Here is a 19,841-nt window from a genome sequence, read left to right on the forward strand (position 1 = left end):
TTCTGGGTGTAAATAAGGTGGCTCCAAAAAACTGCTTTTGATTTGTTCCCAATCATGTCAACTGTATCTGAGAAAAACTTTGTGTTGATATGACAAAGCAATCAAAAGTTATAACATTACAAAAACAATTTATCATAGTGTCCATATGTAACATTGTGCTTCATGTGGAATATCTATTTTAAGTTCCATTTATTTTTCGTGAAGTTATAAGTGAAAACGTGGCATATAAGCAACACCAACATAATTGTCAAAGACATACACTTAGCTATTACTTGCTATATTTTTGTTTGTGAGTAAGAAAAAATAGGCTGGTTGTATTCTACTCTTTGAGAGCTTTCCAACGACATATGACACATGGCTATTTGATCAGTTTGATGTTTTTACTGATTACAATAATATGTACAGTGCAATTTTGTATAAATGATCAAAACAGAACAGTTCTGATTTGTCTGCAAATTTCAAAGCACTTGTTCAATTCTGGTCATAATGTCTACAAGCACTGTAAAGTAGAGCTTCTAAGCTTTCAAATGATACCTATTTTGTGTTGGTCAAGACTGTAGTTAGTAATATTTTAACGATTGTTTTTCTTGCGGGCCCTCCGAGATTAAAGGGTTAAATGAATTGTGTTTTAGAGTAGAAGATGCATTTTTTTTTGTCTTACCACTCATGAAAGGTTCGTCATCTGCGCTGTATCCGGCCAGAGGAACTGAAAGAATAAAACTCCTCAGAATTTCCCTGAAAGACAAACAAAATAACAGAAGTTGGTCACATTTTAGAATTAAAACGTGAAAACGTGGAATTTAAGCGGGACAGTGGCAGTGATGTAGCCACGGGTGTGCAAATGCCAACTAGTGTTGAGTGAAATCTGATTACAAAGTAATTACTTACTGTAATGTAAATACCTTTTGGTTAAAAACATAGTGTAACCTGTAACATTTTAAATTCCTGTAATCAGTTACTGACTTTCAATTAAAGTGATTACTTTTAAGTACATTACTTGGGTTTCACATCTTTCTAAAATAGTATTATGAATAATACATATAAAATATGAGTTCATATGTTCATATGTACATCTGTTTGTGTTTCTGTGACAGCTGAAGGGTGTGCAACAAAGAACAAGAAAATATAGACATTATTTTGATTTTGTTGACCCGAAAAACAAAAACTTTTCTTTGAAAAGTGTTTTAGAAAGTAACTTAAAAAGCAGCTAGTAATGCGATTAAATTTTTATGATTTTTTTTATTTACTTCTGATAAGTAATTAGTAATTTGTAGTGGATTACTTATTTTGAGTAACTTACTCAATACTGCCATCTACCCTGTTACCATTTCTAAGACCATAATTATGCAGCAAAATATATAAACATTTATAAATTTAGTTTAAGATGGCACAATACACTTTATTAACTCTTGTTTAAGTAATTGTTTGTCTGATTGAATATATAAAATCTTCCAAAAATGTACTTTCAGAATCAGTGTATTAAACCCAAAAAGCCCTCAGTTTTATAAACCGATTGTCCACACACTGTCAGATGTGAGAAATATGTCTCTGAGGACAAGCAGATATAAAACAACATCCTTTCTACAGAGTCAGTTTGCTGTTTTCATCTCATGCGAGTCTCCAGAGCTTAGCGTTTTATTTAGCATCACGGCTAATTATGCAAACATATCTGTGCATTCCGCACATCAAAGTTCCTCTTCTGTGTTTATTCACAGATCTAAACACTCCTTTCATTAGCACGGCCAACAAAGACTTTAGCGCCACCCCGTTAGAAAATGTATTAATTAGTGTGCATAATTAGTTCAGTGATTTAGAGCAAAACAGTTGTGCTAACGGACTGCTGTCAAAAGTGATTCCACCTCAGATATCTGACAACCTGAAACACAACGTGGTGACTCAAACTCACAAATGAGTGAAAATACGTTTCATTTGAGGCAGGACAGAGATTTCGTAATTTCCTGTTCAAGCAAAGATGCATAAAGGGCATTTTACATGGTACGTGATAAGCAGCAAGCTGTGTTTACGATCGACCCACCTTTCTTGTGTACAGGAATTTTCCTTACACTACAATACAGTATATTGATTGTTACATATGGATTGTTTACATGCATGATTTGTACCATTTACAAGTATTTTAATTGATTGGCAGAACATGTGCTAAAATGGTACCGTCTCTTTAAGAACAGCAGCAGTTCAGCGAGCGTCTCACAGAAGTGTTTTGGTTGAGCGCATATTAACAAGAGTGGAGTCGAATGGCTTCTTGATTGCATCTGTACTATGTGTGATTAGAATTAAATGTTCTTATTTTTGTTGTTTTTGATCAACAACTGACCATTAAAACCAGAAAGGAAATTAAAAGAGACATTATTCAAAGTCAAATGGATTGTGTGGATCTCGTCTTTGGACACACATTACACAGAATGAGTCAAACCAAACTTTTACTCTCAGCATGCAGTGAATCTTCTCCACTATACTACTCAATCACTGCTGAGTGAAATCTCAACATTTATTCACAGATGATTTTAGTCTCATAGTGGGCGGTTCTTGGTGACTTCATGAAGACAGTTAAAGAACTAGTTTATTTCAGTACAAACAGAGCACTGCAGTATTCATGGCTGGTTGATGTTTTCTTCAGATGTTTGTGCTGAGCGGAAACACTTGAATTGTGGATCATTTCTGTTTTGATGTACTTCACTTTTGTGTGCTAATTTTGGCCCTGCCGCTAATTAACTGCTTTGTGCTGAAGAGTTTGAGCAAGAGATGTGGCTGCACACACTGTTTCCTACTGTGACACACACACACACACACACACACACACACACACACACACTAGCGCGCAGGTTTGACACCATTCTGTCAGAGCGCTGTGGGAGCGCTGCTCACTGTTTCTCAAACGAACCGCTCTCTCACCAAATCAGCTCAAAATATGTCTGTCTCTCTCAGTAACTGTCTATCTTTTTGCATGTCAATCTCTCTGCCTGTCAGTCTCTCTCTATACCTGTCTATATTTCTGCCTGTCTATCTCTCTGCCTTTTGGTCTCTCTGTACCTGTCTATCTCTCTGCAGCTGTCGATCTTTCTGCCTGTCTGTCTCTCTGCCTCTCTCTGTACCTGTCTATATTTCTGCCTGTATGTTCTCTGTACTTGTCTCTCTGTCTGTCTTTCTCTCTGCCTACAGTATCTACAGTATCTTTCTGCCTATCTATTTCTCTGCCTGTCTGTCTATCTGCCTGTCTATCGCTCTTTACCTGTATATCTCTCACTGCACTTGTCTCTCTTTGTATGTCTGTCTTTTTTGCCTGTATTTCGCTCTCCAATTGTGTCTCTGTCTCTCTCTCTCTCTCTTCAGAAACAGCTGTTTAAGTGTCGTACGGCCGTCTGGTCCTGTGATAATTTCTGACGGTTTCAAAACTCTGTTAATTACAGAGTTCTGTATTAATTCAGACATCATCAGTATGTTAGTATTCACATGAGACGCGTCACACATTTACACTTTACTCAAATGTCTGAGTAACTGAACTACATTGAAGCTGGTGTCATTTACGTGTGTGTGTGTGTGTTGAGCTTGTGGCTGAGTCTATATTTACTGTGAGTGTGTTTGGAGTGTATTGGATGTTTATTTGAGATGAGTTTGAGTACAGATGACAGCGAGTGCGTTTGGCTTTTTTCAAGGGACTCAATGTGACAGATACAAGTGCTGATATGATCTATCTATCTGTCTGTCTGTCTGTCTATCTATCGATCTATCTATCTATCAATCTAGTGATGGATTGCGTAAAATCCATAAAAAGGGCATTTTTAGGTCATGCAAATATATAATATATTTCTCTCTCTCTCTCTCTCTCTCTCACACACACATAATTGTGAGTTAATTTAGTGATCTCTGGCTGTGTTTAAGTGGGGCAGACAGCAGGGGAGGAGAAAAGAGCAATATTCATAAATCTACCAGCGTAAGACAGACAGAGAAAGAGAGAGCTGCAGAAAATATGGCCAAAAATGGCAATAATGGTCTATATTAAAAAAGAAGGAAAAAAGACAAAGAATGAAAGAAGAGCAACTGAATCACAGATGAAACTCTCTGTAGTGTGCAAATGACTGCAGTTCACAGACTCACTACTAGTGGGTGCTGTTACACCAGTAATAACACATAACCAGAGAGTCTGACCCCCACCCACACACCACACACCCACACACCCACACACACACACCCCACACACCCACACACACACACACACACACACACACACACACACACACACACACACACACACACGTGTGCGCATTTGGCAGATGCTTTTATCCAAAGCAACTTACAGTGCCCTTATTACAGGGACAATCCCCCTGGAGCAACCTGGAGTTAAGTGCCTTGCTCAAGGACACAATGGTGGTGGCTGTGGGGATTGAACCAACAACCTTTAGCTTACTAGTTCAGTGCTTTAGTCCACTACACTGTCACCACTCCATTATAGAGACAGACAGACAGACAGACAGACAGACAGATAGATAGATAGATAGATAGACAGACAAGTCTGTAATATATCTTTGCATTTGGCCTTCACCAGCTCAGTGTGTGTGTGTGTGTGTGTGTGTGTGTGTGTGTGTCTATATGGTGTGTGAATATTGTTTATGTTCTTATTAAGCTTCTATTTTAAGACTGTAATGTATTCAACATCTCTGGAGATTTTGCAGAATTTCACTCAAACACACTGTTAACTAAACAACCATACAGACACAACTTATTATTTATTTATTTTATGCTTTTATTTAATGTGTCTGTCATACATTACAAGCTGCTGTAATATTCCCAAAGGTTTCACTGTGTTAAAGGAGGGGAAATAGTAACCAACTAGTAATTCCAGTGTCAACTAGCAGCATAAGAACCGTTTAGTTGACTAGTCTCGCACATCTCTAATTACAACACACTACACCAACACGACATTGTGCAACACAATACCACACCTATACAACACTACAATATAATACATCAATACAACATATTCAACACAACCCAAGAAAACAACACAGTAAAACAACAGTACAACACTACACACCAATACAACACAACACCTTTGAAAAGTAAATAAGTAAAATAAAAATGGAAGTTTAAAAAAAAAAAAAAAAAGAAAACTAAACTGAAACTATAAATGTGCACTACAAAACAAATTAAAACTAAATACAATAATGGAGAAAATGATATCCTTACCCAGGTATGTCGGGGCCCTAGGCGGTCGCCAATATTGCCTATAGAACGAGCTGGCCCTGAGTGTTGTTGACTGTTAGTTTATAATAAGTAATGTAGTTCACTAATGTTAACGAATGCAACCTTAATGTAAAGTGTTTTGTTGTGTTATAACATTTGAACACTAAAACAATACTATGACTAAATAAAAACTAAAAAGAGACATTTTCAAAAAATAAAAATGAAATAAAAACTATTTACGTGCCATTAAATCGAACTAAACTAAAATTGAAAAGCAAAACATAAAACGAAATTAAAACTAGTGCAATTTTCAAAACTATAATAACCCTGCACTGTCTACAATATCTACACTATATACACTGTTTACACTATGCACATAGTCTACTGTCAACTGAATTATGATTACCATTTTCACTGAAAATGCATTACAGTGATTTAACATGGTTAAGGGGTGTTATTTGACACGTGAAGTGAAGCTTCTCGTGGCTTATTGTTTTATATTACACTGTGAGTTTAGTAAAACTTCTAAAGATGTCAGGTGCACAAATGAGCTGATTTATGAAATAGTCTAAGAAAAAACAGCATCAGAGAGAAAATGATATCAGTGACCTCTAAAAGATTAAAAACAAGAGCGATCTGTAGTGAATGACTCAAGGATCCAGAGTTTTTCACAGATAAATGAGAGTAAACTCACTTCATAAACATTCACCTTCAGTCGCCCTGCACACACACATACACACACTCTGCCATTATTTCCTGTGCTGCTGCATGTTTCTCCTTTCTTTCCTGTCCTTCTTCACCTCGTCTGTTATCCGTCTGATCTTCTGAACAACTTGTCCAGTTAACAAGAACATATCTGACACGTTTGAGTCTTTCAAACCAAAACTAATGATATCTGCAATTCACAAGAAAATTACAGACAGACAGACAGACGGTTGGATGGATGGACAGACAGACAGATGGACAGATAGACTAATAGACAGACTGATAGATAGATAGATAGATAGACACAGACAGACAGAGGAATGGATGGACGGATAGATAGATGGACAGACAGACAGACAGACGGACAAATGGATAGACAGATGGATGGACGGATGAATGGATAACAGATGAATGGATGGAGAGACAGATGGACAGACAGACGGACGAATGAATGAATGGATAGAAGGATTGAAGGACAGACGGACTGATGGACAGACGGGTGGGTGGGTGGACAGATGGACAGACAGATAGATAGATAGATAGCTTGAGTGGAACTGACTTGACACATTCTCAAAAAAATCTTTCTTGCTATGAGTTGATTAAAAGTTATTCAAAGAAAAGTTAGATTTAAAGTTAGTTCTGAGAGAAGTTTGAGCAGCATTTGTTTGCAGTTGAATGCTTTGATATTTTTGACATCTAATTCAATTAAATTCATACATTTTTAAGTTTGTGTACAAAAGTGCCCAACTATTAGGTGCCCTTGTATATTTTAATACACATTAATTATTGATAATAAATAATAATGTAATGTCATAATTTTGATCAAATAAATAGAAAATAGGGTCACACATTATAGCAGGTGTCTTTACTGTGTACTTACATTGAAAAGTAAACATTTATTGTGTACATATGTGTTGTTCTGCAAAACGTTTGCACAATTTGCATTGATTAAGGTATGGGTAGTTTTAGAGGTGGGGTTGGGTCAACAGTGTAATTACAGATGTTATAACAAGCAGGTACTTTAAATGTTCCATGTACAATGTAAATGTATAATTGTTACAACATGAATGTACACAATAAGTTCCAAATGTATTGTATCAAATGATTCATTTCTTTAACACTTAAGAACAAAGTAGTTAAAGACACCTAATATAAAACGATCAAAACTCGTCAAACACTTACAGAATGCTACAACATTCAAACAGAGAGAGAGAGAGAGAGAGAGAGAGAGACAGTGAGTGGATCAAGCCGCTGTCAGTACGCGAGTGCTCGTATCAGCTCTTAATACATTCAGTGCATCAAAGACACGAGTTTAGATCCTCAGGAGTGAATCAGTACTGATTTTGTACTAAGCAAAGCTGATCTCTGCCTCGCATGCCTTTGTTCACCGGACATGCCCCACTTTTTTTTGCTACGGGCAAATTTGTTTTAATTGTTTCTAGTTTTGCGTCAGTGAGTTTATGTTGTACCTTTCCGTCGGTAGAGTGATCTCTGGTTAATGCCGACAGAGAAGAAATTAGAAGCCAGACATTTCCGCATTTCTTCCGAGAGAAGAACACAATGCTTTCTTGCTATCTGTTTGTTTACTTATTTCACACTGCAAAAAAAAAAAAACTGTTTTATTTGAGAAGCAAAATTGGATCCAGAGATCTCAACATGAACTCAGATATTTCCTATCAAATTCATCTTCTATCAAGAGCAGATGATATGAGTTGTGCTGTCTTCTGTATGTCAACAATTGACCCATTTGTGTCTATTTTTATTGTATTAAAGACATTTAGGAGACAATGGTACCTGAAGACAATCTAAGACAAAGTAGATAAAATTGACAACTCTATTTCGTCTCCTGAGCTCTGTGAGAGCAATAAAATGTTCCTCTCTCCGCTACCTGTCCTTCTAATTGCCGCTCTTGTGGCTTGTGTGCATTATTTTGAGTCATTCAGGAAAGAATGCATCTGTTAAGATCATAATTTGTGTCTGCTCAAGAGAGATCACCACGTCACATTTCTGTGTATTGTAATTTCATGAGCTGGAGCGGCAGCAGATGGCGTTTTATCCAGTCACGGATGTGTTCTTCCGACAATCCTTTCAGAATCTCGCTGTTCTCCAGAGTCCAGGGAGGATCTTTGATTTTCAGTTGAGTCTGTTAGCCAAACCTGTCCACATTTTACACCGTCTGCGAGATGGTCCATAAAAAGAGCTGATCACAACTTCACAGGGACCAATCTATGCTGAAAGTGAGAGATTGGCGCTACAGAAATAAAACATTACGTCATTCTTAAAAGAACTGGTCACAACATGTCACTTAAACCGCGTTCCTTTATCGCTGTAATGGCCATAAACTGCTTATGAATAACCTGATCGACATGGGTAGATTTTTGCCCATTACGCCAATTTCGTGTGCCATTCTGAATTTTCTGAATGAAGTGAAAATTCCTTCAGTGGAACACAAACTGATTCATTGATCAATAGCTACTCAACGCAAAGTCCAAACTAAACGAAACCTGGTATACATAGGCAACAGGACATTTTGAGGATACACACAAATTTTCACCCATAGGGGGTGCTACAACTAAAAAACTGTCATAAGTCTGAAGTCATTTAATTGACAAAGTTCAAATTAAATATGCATCTTCTTTGGTTCAAGTGCTAACATATCTTTAACATATCGATTCGACAAATCAATAAAAATGGCCACAAGCAGCCAATCATATTTCAGCACCTAATAACTAATTGCTGATGGACATGAAACTTATTATACACAAGAATGGTCTGTACACAAAGCTGTAAATCAAATTTTGCGAGATTTGGCCCCACTGTGGCACTATAGTAAACTAATTAACGTTTTTACAAATAACTCTGGAACCATAAAAAGTTTTTCTGAATCCTTCAGTGCCCCCCAAATCATATGGTCACATGGATTTCCATTTCCGCAAGAACTTTTCTATCACTTTTATTTTTAAAAAAACCTACTTTTTTTAACTTACCCTAGGCCGTTTGTCCTATTTGCATGAATAATTATTTTTTTTAGATCATCTACAGACCCTCCTGACAAAAAGTTATCAAAATAATTTTTATTCTGTAAAATATGAGGAAATACATTTTTGGGAGTGGCTTATAATGACTAATTGGCAAGTATCTTCTGATAATCAAACTTAATAAAACTTAAAACACATGGACAACAGAACATTCTGAGGGCATGTTCAAAATTCTGACAATTTATAATGCTAGGGGGTGCTATAACTGTGATCAAAGCAGTTGAAATTTGACAGCAAAACAAATGTGTCCATGGCATCCACAGGATCTATTCAGCCAAATTTGGTAATTTGTGTCATGCTCACCAGGAAAGTCTGATGACATGACAAATTTCATCAATTTCTGTTTTCAGCAACACTTTAAAATTATCAGGTAATTCAACACTGAATGACAGTTCAGGATGTAGTATCAATTTTGTCCACTAGAGGGAGACACAAGATAAGTAATCCTTGGGAGTTTTTACACCCGTCAAAGAGTTCCCTTTACTCTGCTGTCAATGTGTGCATTAATGATGACAGAAACTAAATCTAGCCACATCCATTCATTGTGAATCGGAAAAATCTGAAAAAATTATGTATTAACTGCTATATTCGTTTAATTTCCCAGATGTACGCCAATGGTCAAATGCACAACATTCTGATGACTTAATAGCCATAGACCTTATTCACAGTAGCGGTATATTAGATTTCTGATGGGAATGAAAACAAGGCTGAAATATACACTTACAGTCTCTTCAACTGCATGCGCTGCATGAAGCCACATAAAAGTTTTAGGTCACATCTAATATTCACAAATTGTGCTTTGTGGAGTTTTTTGTCTCTACTGTTATTTTTATATATATATATATATATATATATATATATATATATATATATATATATATATATATATAATATATACACACAACAGTTAGTTCCGGTTCTCGAATCTGATTGGACGAGAGACATTCCATGAGCACTGATGGTCTGACACCATCAGCACTTGGACGCTTCACTGCGTGTATCACTCCGCTTGTGTTCGTGCCATTCTAAACTAAAGTGTAAGAGCAGTGCAGATGTGTTAAGAGCTACTGTTTGTCTTTTTTTTACATTATATATGTTAGCCAGCAGGTGGTGGCAAAAGATAATTTTTATGTGTAATATGAGCCAGTTAGGTGACATGAAGTAAATCCATGTCAGCCAGTGTGTACATACAGCACTCCGTTATCATTGTATTACTACACCACTAAAGCTAGGAAATAGTTTTAAATGGCTTTAACCCTCTGTGGTCTGAGGGTGTTTTGGGCCCTGGAGAAGTTTTGACATGCCTTGACATTTGTGCTTTTTTCAGTTGCTTAAAAACATATTAATAGTTAAAGTCTGATAACACTGTATTCAGCACAAACTGGGCTACAATAATATGTGAACAACATGTACGTACATGTTTGTATTTTTGAGAAAATAACGTATATGGATTTTGAAAAAACAAAAATTAAGTCACTGAAATAAGGCCATATAACACATACTAAACATTTGTTCACAAGACTTTTGAGAACTCATACAAAACAATATAGTCATTTAACTTTTGTAAGACACTTTTAGTGTTAGAAAGGCCATATGCGAGGAGGCGTGGATGATCATGAATACTGATGTGATTCACACCTGAGGAGACAAAGACCCCTCCCCTGAGAGAGAATGAATGTGAGGAGACTTAATGATTGAATGTATTGTTTGTAGCTTATTCACAAAATCACAAAGTTAAAAGAAGTAATCTGACTATACATTTTCTTTACATAAAGACTTAACTTAAAAACTTTAGACCTACACTACCATTTAAAAGCTTTAGATCTGTAAGATTTTGTAATGTTTTTAAAAGAAGTCTCTTCTGCTCACCAAAGCTGCATTTATTTGATCCAAAATACAGCAAAAACAGTGATATTGTGAAATATTTGTACAATTTAAAATAACTGTTTTCTATTTGAAGATATTGTAAAATGCAATTTATTCCTGTGATCAAAGCTGAATTTTCAGCATCATTACTGCAGTCTTCAGTGTCACATGATCCTTCAGAAATCATTCTAATATGCTGATTTACTAATATGGGCATATTTACAGCACATTTTACACATTTACACCCGAACAGATATTTGCAAGCACAAGCTTCGTTGATGATAATGAGGCAGCATAAACACTAGTTAAAATATAATCTAAACATTCATATTATTTTTAAATCATATTACATATCATATTTATATCATACAGCATACAATTTAAATACCTGCTTTAGCCGAAACAGCATTTAAATGTAACTAAAACTTGCCTGTTAGGACATATTTCAAATTTCAATACTCTGAATACTGGCTGGCAAGTCTGGAAATAGTCCAACTAGTAAAATATGTCCATGTTTATATAAAATAGCATGTCAACTAATGTAATTAAAACTAAATGACTTACTCATCCGAAATTGTATCCTCGGCTGGATCAAGGCGCTCTTCAAAATGTAAACGTTCCTCGTCGGAGTCCCGCTTTTCTTCTGAGGAAAATGTGAACTCTTCGTCACTATCTAGGACCATCTGTAGAGCTTCCTCACCTGTTTAGCGTGCCATCTTTCAAACGTGCAGAAAAGTGAATGAATCTGATGATGAACTTGATGTTTTTTAAGGCACTGCTGGGGGCGTTTACCATTTGCCTTGATCACCTCAGCACATTACCATATGAATAGCGCGCTCTGCTGGTGGGTGTGATCACATTAGCGGTAATGAGCTGAGCCAGGAGAAACTGTACATCGCTTTGTTTCATACAGATTACATTGCAGGAGAATATTTGTTTTAAATTTGAATTGTTTTATTTAAAAGTAGACATTTTAAGCTTTCTTTAGACATCTGTTTCATGTTTGTGTGGTAAGTATTCACGGAGTTTCAGTTTATTTTTTTGACGTGTTTCAGAAAGATGCTCGTGGAGACAGAGACAGCTGAAAGCGCACCCTGTTTATTTTCTTTATTTTACAAAAGCACAAGGTTTTGTTGTTATTGTGAGTGTACACAAATAAAAGTAGACCCTTTATTGTTTGTAATGATGACTTACACTTATCTGTTTGCCCAAAAATGACGGAGTATTTTAAGTTGTTTCTGCTGTTATGCGGAAAAAATCCAGCAGAACATGCTGGTGCATCTGTCGACCCCAGAGGGTTAAGGGGGCTGTGAGGGAGCTGTAATTCCTGATAAAGCAACGATAGAAGTTGGCAAAACCCAAGAAGTGCTGGAGTTCCTTGATGGTTGTAGGAGTGGGCCAGGATCGCTCAGCCTCTACCTTCCCCTCGTCCATCTGGATACCCTCAGGGCTGATGTTGTAACCTAGGAACTGGAGGGACGACTGATGAAAGAAACATTTCTCAGCCTTGAGGTACAGATGGTATTCCCTCAGCTTTTCCAACACTAGCGTGACGTGTTGACGATGGTCGGTCTCAGTGAAACATTCAAGGAAGGAGGGCCCGGAACACAGGTTCTCTCCAATACGTTACTTTAAACAAAACACAGGCTCCACGGTCACACCGTCAATCAAACTAAAATAATGATCAGGCCTCACAGTCACACAGTGAGTCAGTCCTCTTTGACAGCAGACACACCAAGCTTGTGTTCTGACTCGCTCTCTCTCTGCCTTCTGGCGGTGGTGTGGCTGTAAATATGCCGCTCTCCCCACGCTCACTGGAATTAGAGACAGGTGTTAGACATATTTTAGCTCAGGTGTAAGCGCTCTTACCGCTTTCTCTCTCTCCGGACAGGCGCTCAACCACGCCCCGCTGCCACAGTCTCGTTCCGGGAGTACACCAGAATGTTGTCGATGTAAACGAGGATGAATCGATGGAGGTACTCACAGAACACCTCATTCATTAAGCCCTGGAACACGGAGGGGGCGTTGACCAGGTCATACGGCATCACTCGGTACTCATAGTGGCCGGTTGGAGTTACAAAGGCGGTCTTCCATTCATCTCCCCTCTGGATTCGAATGAGGTTATACACGCTGCGCAGGTCCAGCTTGGTGAAGATGGTAGCTCCTCTCAGCAGTTCCAAGGCAGCCGGGATGAGGGGAAGTGGATATCGGAACTTTACTGTTATCTTGTTGAAGGAGCGGTAATCAATACAGGGCCAAAGACCTCCGTCCTTCTTCGCCATGAAGAAAAAGCTCGAAGCAGCAGGGGATATGGAAGGTCAGATGTAGCCTTGGTTGAGAGCCTCCTCGATGTACTCCTCCATGGCCTTCTGTTCAGGGATGGAGAGAGGATATATTTTGCCACGGGGCACTGGCTCACCGGGGAGAGGGTCTATCGCACAGTCCCAAGGTTGGTGAGGAGGAAGTTGTGAGGCGCGGAGTGGGCTGAAGTCATCCTGGAAGTGGGAGTAACAGGATGGGATTTCCACAGAGCTGGAGCGGATAGGACGTTCGATGGAGGTGGAGTTTAGACAAAGAGGAGATTTCTTGGTGATAGTCGAGGGCCTTGGAATGGGAAGATTGGGGAAACAGGTAGGAAAGCATTGGGAGCCCCACTTTAAGACGTCGCTGGAAGACAAGGAAATGATGGGGGAATGCAGTTCGAGCCATGGCCGTCCCAACACGATGTCAGTGGTGGAGTTCTCCAAAACCAGGAGGGTGATGTTTTCGTGGTGCAGACACCCGACTTGGAGCGTCACGTGACCCACACAATGACGAATCACACCTCTGCCGATGGGTTTGCCAATAATGGAGTGGATCTCTAGATTGGGCTGACATGGCCGCAGATGGAGCTGTAGTTGGTGACAGAGCGCATCTGAGATGAAGTTGCCGGCTGACCCAGAGTCGAGGAGTGTGAGTACTGTAAGGGAAAAGTTGGGAGCAGTAAGCATCACACTGGTAGACAAGGGAGAGGAACAAACTTTAGAGTAAGTAACATGGGGACACGCTGAGATGAAGTGTCCCTTACCACCACAGTACAGGCACAACCACTGGGTCAACCGACGCTGGCGCTCTGCCAATGATAGCCAGGAAACATCCATCTGCATAGGCTCCCTGCCTGGTTCTGAATATTGGATTGAGGGTGATCGTGCAGGAACAGGTGGAGACTGCAAGGCGGGCACTTCATTGAGGCAGGGCTTCATTTGATTGGCGACTCGGATGGAAAGTTGGATGAAGCGCTCGAGCCCCATGGTGTCATCAAATGATGAGAGATGCAGCCGCAGCGTTGGGTTGAGCCCCTGGCGGTAAGTGGTGAGTAGAGCAGTCTCATTCCATACACTGGAGGCTGCTAAGGTGCAGAACTTGAGAGTGTAATCTTGGATGGAGATTTTACCTTGATGAAGATTACAGAGTTGTTCACCAGCAGAAGTATCACCCGTAGGGTGTCCAAAAACCTCTCTGAAGTGTCAAGTGAAGCTCTCAAAAGTTTGAGCAATGGGGCTGTTTTGCTCCCAAAGTGGTTGGGCCCACTGCAGTGCTCATCCAGAGAGCAAGTTGATGATATACACCACCTTAGACCACTCTATGGGGAATAGATGCAGCTGCATCTCTAGGGCGAGTGAACATTGAAGCAAAAAGCCGCTGCAGTTCTCCACCGATCCGGAGTATGGCGCTGGATTGACCAAAGGACTGGCAGAATAGACCGGTGAAGAAATTGTGGAAGTGTGGTTCGAGATTGGCGGGGCAGTGGGGTTAGATGAGGGGGTTAGTGCTCAATGGAGTGTGTCAACCAGCTCCTGGATGGGATCCGGACCTGCTGGGTTCATGATTTTTGAAGGTCTGGTATCCTGTAACAGTAACCCAGACTCGAAGATGGTGGTGAACCCAAAAGCAGGTATTTATTTGAACAAACACAAACACAGACAGCAAATGGCAGGTGAGTGGTGAGTGAGCAGATTGGTTCTGGAACAGACAACAGTACTTGATGGAGGTTATTGTATTTGCAGGTAGAAGTATTACTTGGGTTGGAGGATAACACCAAGGGAGGGAGACGCAGGAAAGGAGACTTGGAACAAATTTTGGAATAGCGCTGTAGAGGGATCGTCGAGGGAGCACACTGGAATGGCATCTGAAGAGTCAGGTAAGTAGAAGGTAAGTGAGTCTGTATACTGCTTTGATACCAGACGAAGACTGAAGAGAGAGTGGAGTGTTATATAGAGGAGCTGATTAACACGGTGATTGGAGACAGGTGCGGGTGATCAGTATTCGGGGGAGCGGGAAGGTTCAGTGTTTGTGGCGGGAAGGTCAGGTGGATTTGTGACACCTACATTTATAGAAAAACTGTTTATTGCCTTAATAACAGATTTGTTACAGGACTCAATTGTGTATATCACAAATGTAAAAAATTATTAGGTTTAATGTGAGCATTGGGAGGAAATCCGTAGAGGTTCCGACTGGTGGACTGTCCAACGTTTGGCCATCGACCGGGGGAGGGGGTGAGGGTGTTGAATAGTACAGTTGAAATAGTTATGTTGGTAACTCTTTGTCAGGTGTATTCTGTTGATTCACGTCTTTTATTTTGAAATTCTAGTTCCTGTTTCATGTCATGTGTTCCTGTTTCCCTAGTCATGTGATTTCTGTTTTCCCTCCATGTTCATGTGTCATGTTTTCATTGGTTTATTGTTTAATTATCTTGTTATCAGTTCTGTTTGTTCATTGGTTTTGGTTCTCCCATGTCTTGTATTTAAGCCCTCATGTTTGCATTGTCTATTTGTAGAGTATTGAATGTTATCGGATGTGTTTGTCAAGCCATGGTCAAGTCAAGTCAAGTCAAGTCAAGTCTAGTCTAGTCAAGTCAAGTCTAGTCTAGTTTAATCCATGTTCATGTTTTGTTTTGTAGTCAGGGTTATTGGTGTTCACGTTTGAAAATAAACTGCACTTGGGTTCTTCATCTTCACGTCTTCGTCATTGCCATCATTGTCAGCAGCCAGCACACGTTACACTCTAAAATGTGTGTTATTTGCTTTTACGCAAGGTAAAGACTTTTATATTTAAAAAAAAAAATATGTTTTACTATTATATTTTTCAGTTGATTACTAAGGTAACACAGTTATTTGTTTAACATGGCTTTGGAAAATGAGGATGTATTTTTTTTCTATCTCTCTTGATAATTTTTATTGTTTTCTCTTATTCATTAATGATGAAATGAATATTCTCTGTTTAAGGATACAGTACACTATAAATGTGTTATTGAGGCAATAAACACAAAGTTTTGCTCCCAAAGTAAGTTTTGTTATTATTGTTGTTATGTGTTATTAATGTCTGTATCAAGCATACAATGAAATTTAACAAACAACACCTTACACAAACTTTGTTATTGTAGCTCAAAGTCCAAAGCCCATAAATGTACTAAATAATCATTAGTAAACCTTTATAAACATTTACAATGTATAAATAGTTTCAACTTTAGATTGGGTACTGCAAACATATGAACAAATAATTAATAAATGATTTGTAAAGATGTGTAAATAGTAAAAGCATGCTTACATAAACAAACAGTAAATGTGTGGCTTTTAATATTTTAATTTCATTAACATTACGTAACATTTGTTAAAATAATTTATAGTTGTTAAAAAGTGCAAAGCCATATAGGAATGAAAGTTTAATAATATTTGTATTTGAAGTAACTAATGATTAAGCATTATGTAATGTTAGTTAAATTCATTAGTAAACATTAACAAGCGCATTATCTCATATTTCTATCTGAATATGCATTAACTAATGATATGTTAAGCATTATATATTGTTTGTTAATGATTTATTAATAAAAGTTTTCCTGAAAACAAGACTTTTTTTTACAAGAAAGCAATACAAAAATACTGATAACACCTGCGTGCACACCTGATTTTGTAAGGACATCAACAACTTTGTAGGAATATGGGATTGTTGTCCAGTTGTAAATCTTCCTTCTGTTGTAGGTTTAGTTTGCATTCAATTCAAGGGATATTGCTAATATTCTGAAGTTGTTCAAGATGTTAAGCTACTCATAATTTTAATTGGTAAATTATAGCTACCCTTTAATTTTTTTTTTTTTTTTTTTTTTTTTTGAAGTAGTTAACAACACCTACAACCTACTAAAGAAAAGCAGGCAACTGCATTTAAGTTCTTCAAGGGGGCAACATACATTTAAATACATTTCTGAATCAGATGATATCACCATTATTAGTATTTATTTGGACCAAAAACAATGAGGATGAGAATGAGGGTGACAGCATTAAACTTGAACAGATATATGTGCTAAATACTAAGAAAAACTAATAAAAAGAAAAAAAAGAAAAGAAAATGAGTTGAACAACTGCATTTAATTAAATATTTATTATAAATATTGCTACGTTTTGTTAGATACTCCCCAACTCTGCCAGTTACACTGCATAATCAAAACAGTTGTCTGCCAAATCAATCAACAGAGATGGCAGCAGTGAAGCCCATCCAAGAGAAAGACCTTCCCATAAGACCTTTTGCAGAAGTTTGAGCAAAGCTGTTGATGGATCGACAGCCATCTGTCACCACAGCACACAGGCAGATAGATTCATCACAAGACCTCATCTTCTACATGACAGTGAGGAAGGTCCATCTAAAACTCTAAAGACGCCCAGCCACTGTGTTTGAAAGGTAGGAATGTGTAAGTTTGAGGGTGTGAGAAGAGTCGGATCAGTTTGAAATCTAGCAGTGCTTCAGCGAATTGAATTGGATCATCTTGAATGAACTGTGGTAGGATTTTATAATCAATATTAAGTAACAATATTGGCCGCCAATTTTGAATGTCCCAAAAGTTGCCTATTTCTAGAGATTTGGCAGCCACAGAAATATTTTTTTGAGATGTTTTATGCTCTAAAAATTGGTCATTGCTGCCTCAGAAGGTTCAACTCTGTACATATTTTCACGAAAGAAGATGCGTAGGAGACAGTGACAAACCAGTAATTCCCTTTTTAGAAGCACAATGCCTTTCTCCATTCTAGAAGCTAAAATTATATTACTCTGACCAACCAGCTCTCCTACCAAGAACACATTTTGGCACACTCCAAGAATATGCTACACTGGTGTCCGATTAATTTAAGCATTACAGGCACAAATTCCATGTTTTTGGTGTTAGAAGTGTCACAGAATGTCAGAGACAGGACCCAATAGCAGAGTTCAAAAACAGGGATTTATTAAATACAACATAAATGAGCAAAAACAAACTAAAACTCCCACGAGGGGGTAAAATAAACATAAACTTCCCTGAAGGGGAAAAAGGGTATCCAGGCTGGGGTAGGGAAAACGGGGCACAGGACCGACCGGACTGGGCTATGAGAACCAGGGAAGGAGTAAACAGACCAACTGGCAGGACCGACATGAGAGAAGAAAACAAGACTGGAAATGGACAGCAAACACAAGGAGACTAAAAGAGGGAGAGAAATCAACAGGTTAACAAGACAGGGTAGGTGTGACTAATAAACTAATAATGGGCAAACAAGGAGGCGGGGTATGACGTAAGACAGAGAGACACATGGTGATACAGAAACAAAACAAAGCCACGTGCTCTCACAAGTCAAAAAACACCCGAATGGCATGAGCGCACATCGCCAAGACAATAAGGCAATATACGCCCATTCCAACCAACAAACAAGATGAGAGAATGCGTAGCAACGCCAAACAAAGTGATGCCATGCATTCTCACACTAAACGAAACCTGAACATACATGCATGCAACAGGTGACAAAAACAAGTCAGTACATCTGTGCGAGAGTTCGGCCACACACAAATCCGAAATCTCAGACCGAAGTGACCAAACCTCAGCACGACAAGAAGACAGCTCACGACCTTGGTGCGCAGCGCAACATGAGCGCGATGCGAGGCGCACCCCTGTTCGCGAGAGACAGACATAAACTACTGATGCAAGTGCATGCCGCCAATATGATATCAGCGCGATGCACCCATGTCAATAACAGACAGACATGGAGCATGAGTGTCCAGATCCCGACACAGACCGAAACCGAACCAGACAGGAAGTCAGGATCCAGACACCATGCTCCCAACATGAAACAAGACAGACTGAAGAGTGCACGGCAGAGAATTAAACCGAAACTGTGCGCTCACACAAAGACAGACTACGAAACACAAGATAACAACAGTTAACATGAAATACCAATGAAAAATAAGTTTACAGTATTCATCTTGGTTAATATTTGTTTCTACATACACTAATACATCGCATATGTTAACATTAGTCAATGCAATATGAGCTAACATCATCTAATAATGAACAACAGTACATAAATTAGCAATAACCAAAATGAAAAAATGCTGTGAAAAATTATTGTTCATTGTTAGTTCATGATATCTAATACATTAACTAATGCTAACATATAGATTATTATTGTATAGTCAACCAGACTTTAATTATTAACTCATTTCAATTATCAAAAATATTTAATTGTTTTCCAGATTTTGTGTGCAACGCTGTTACCGCATGATTATAATAAATAAATAAATAACATTCCTTCAAATTGTGACAAGAAAGTGACATAATTTGTGGACCCTTTCTACAGCATGGTGGGACGACAAATAAATAATCAAATTTTCTGATTTTCTCAATTCTTTTCACATTTTTTTTCAACTAATTTTCTTAATTTTGACAAATACTTTAGTGTTGACTGCATTTATCAAGCACAACCATTGAAACCTGTCGAAAAAGAATGATAAAAAGGTCAAAAATTCAATTTATGTGAAATTTACGTTTATCAATAACTACAAACAAACATTTGATCCCAAACTATATAACTCCTACTGAGTGACAGATCCATTTATGCTAATTTGCAAAAACAAATTGCAATCCTGTTACCCAGTTGGGTATATTTTTTTGTATTTATTTATTTAGATGTTTATTTTATGTTTATTTCCATAAGATTTCCCATTGCACAAAATCACACAAATCCGGGTTTTTAGTGTGTC

The 19,841-nt window shown here is 38.2% G+C and overlaps 1 protein-coding gene across 12 annotated transcripts in view; it reads right to left on the reverse strand.

Moving 5' to 3' along the window:
* The window catches only part of LOC127454472 (receptor-type tyrosine-protein phosphatase delta-like), a 590,598-nt gene that overhangs the window by 428,268 nt on the left and 142,489 nt on the right, over positions 1-19,841 (reverse strand). For all 12 annotated transcript variants that reach the window (XM_051721784.1, XM_051721752.1, XM_051721766.1 and 9 more), the window contains exon 4: positions 662-735. The gene's annotated coding sequence lies outside the window, so the exon portion shown is untranslated. The remainder of the gene's footprint in view (positions 1-661; positions 736-19,841) is intronic.

This window comes from Myxocyprinus asiaticus, chromosome 2, assembly GCF_019703515.2.
Source record: "Myxocyprinus asiaticus isolate MX2 ecotype Aquarium Trade chromosome 2, UBuf_Myxa_2, whole genome shotgun sequence".
Classification (NCBI taxonomy): domain Eukaryota; kingdom Metazoa; phylum Chordata; class Actinopteri; order Cypriniformes; family Catostomidae; genus Myxocyprinus; species Myxocyprinus asiaticus.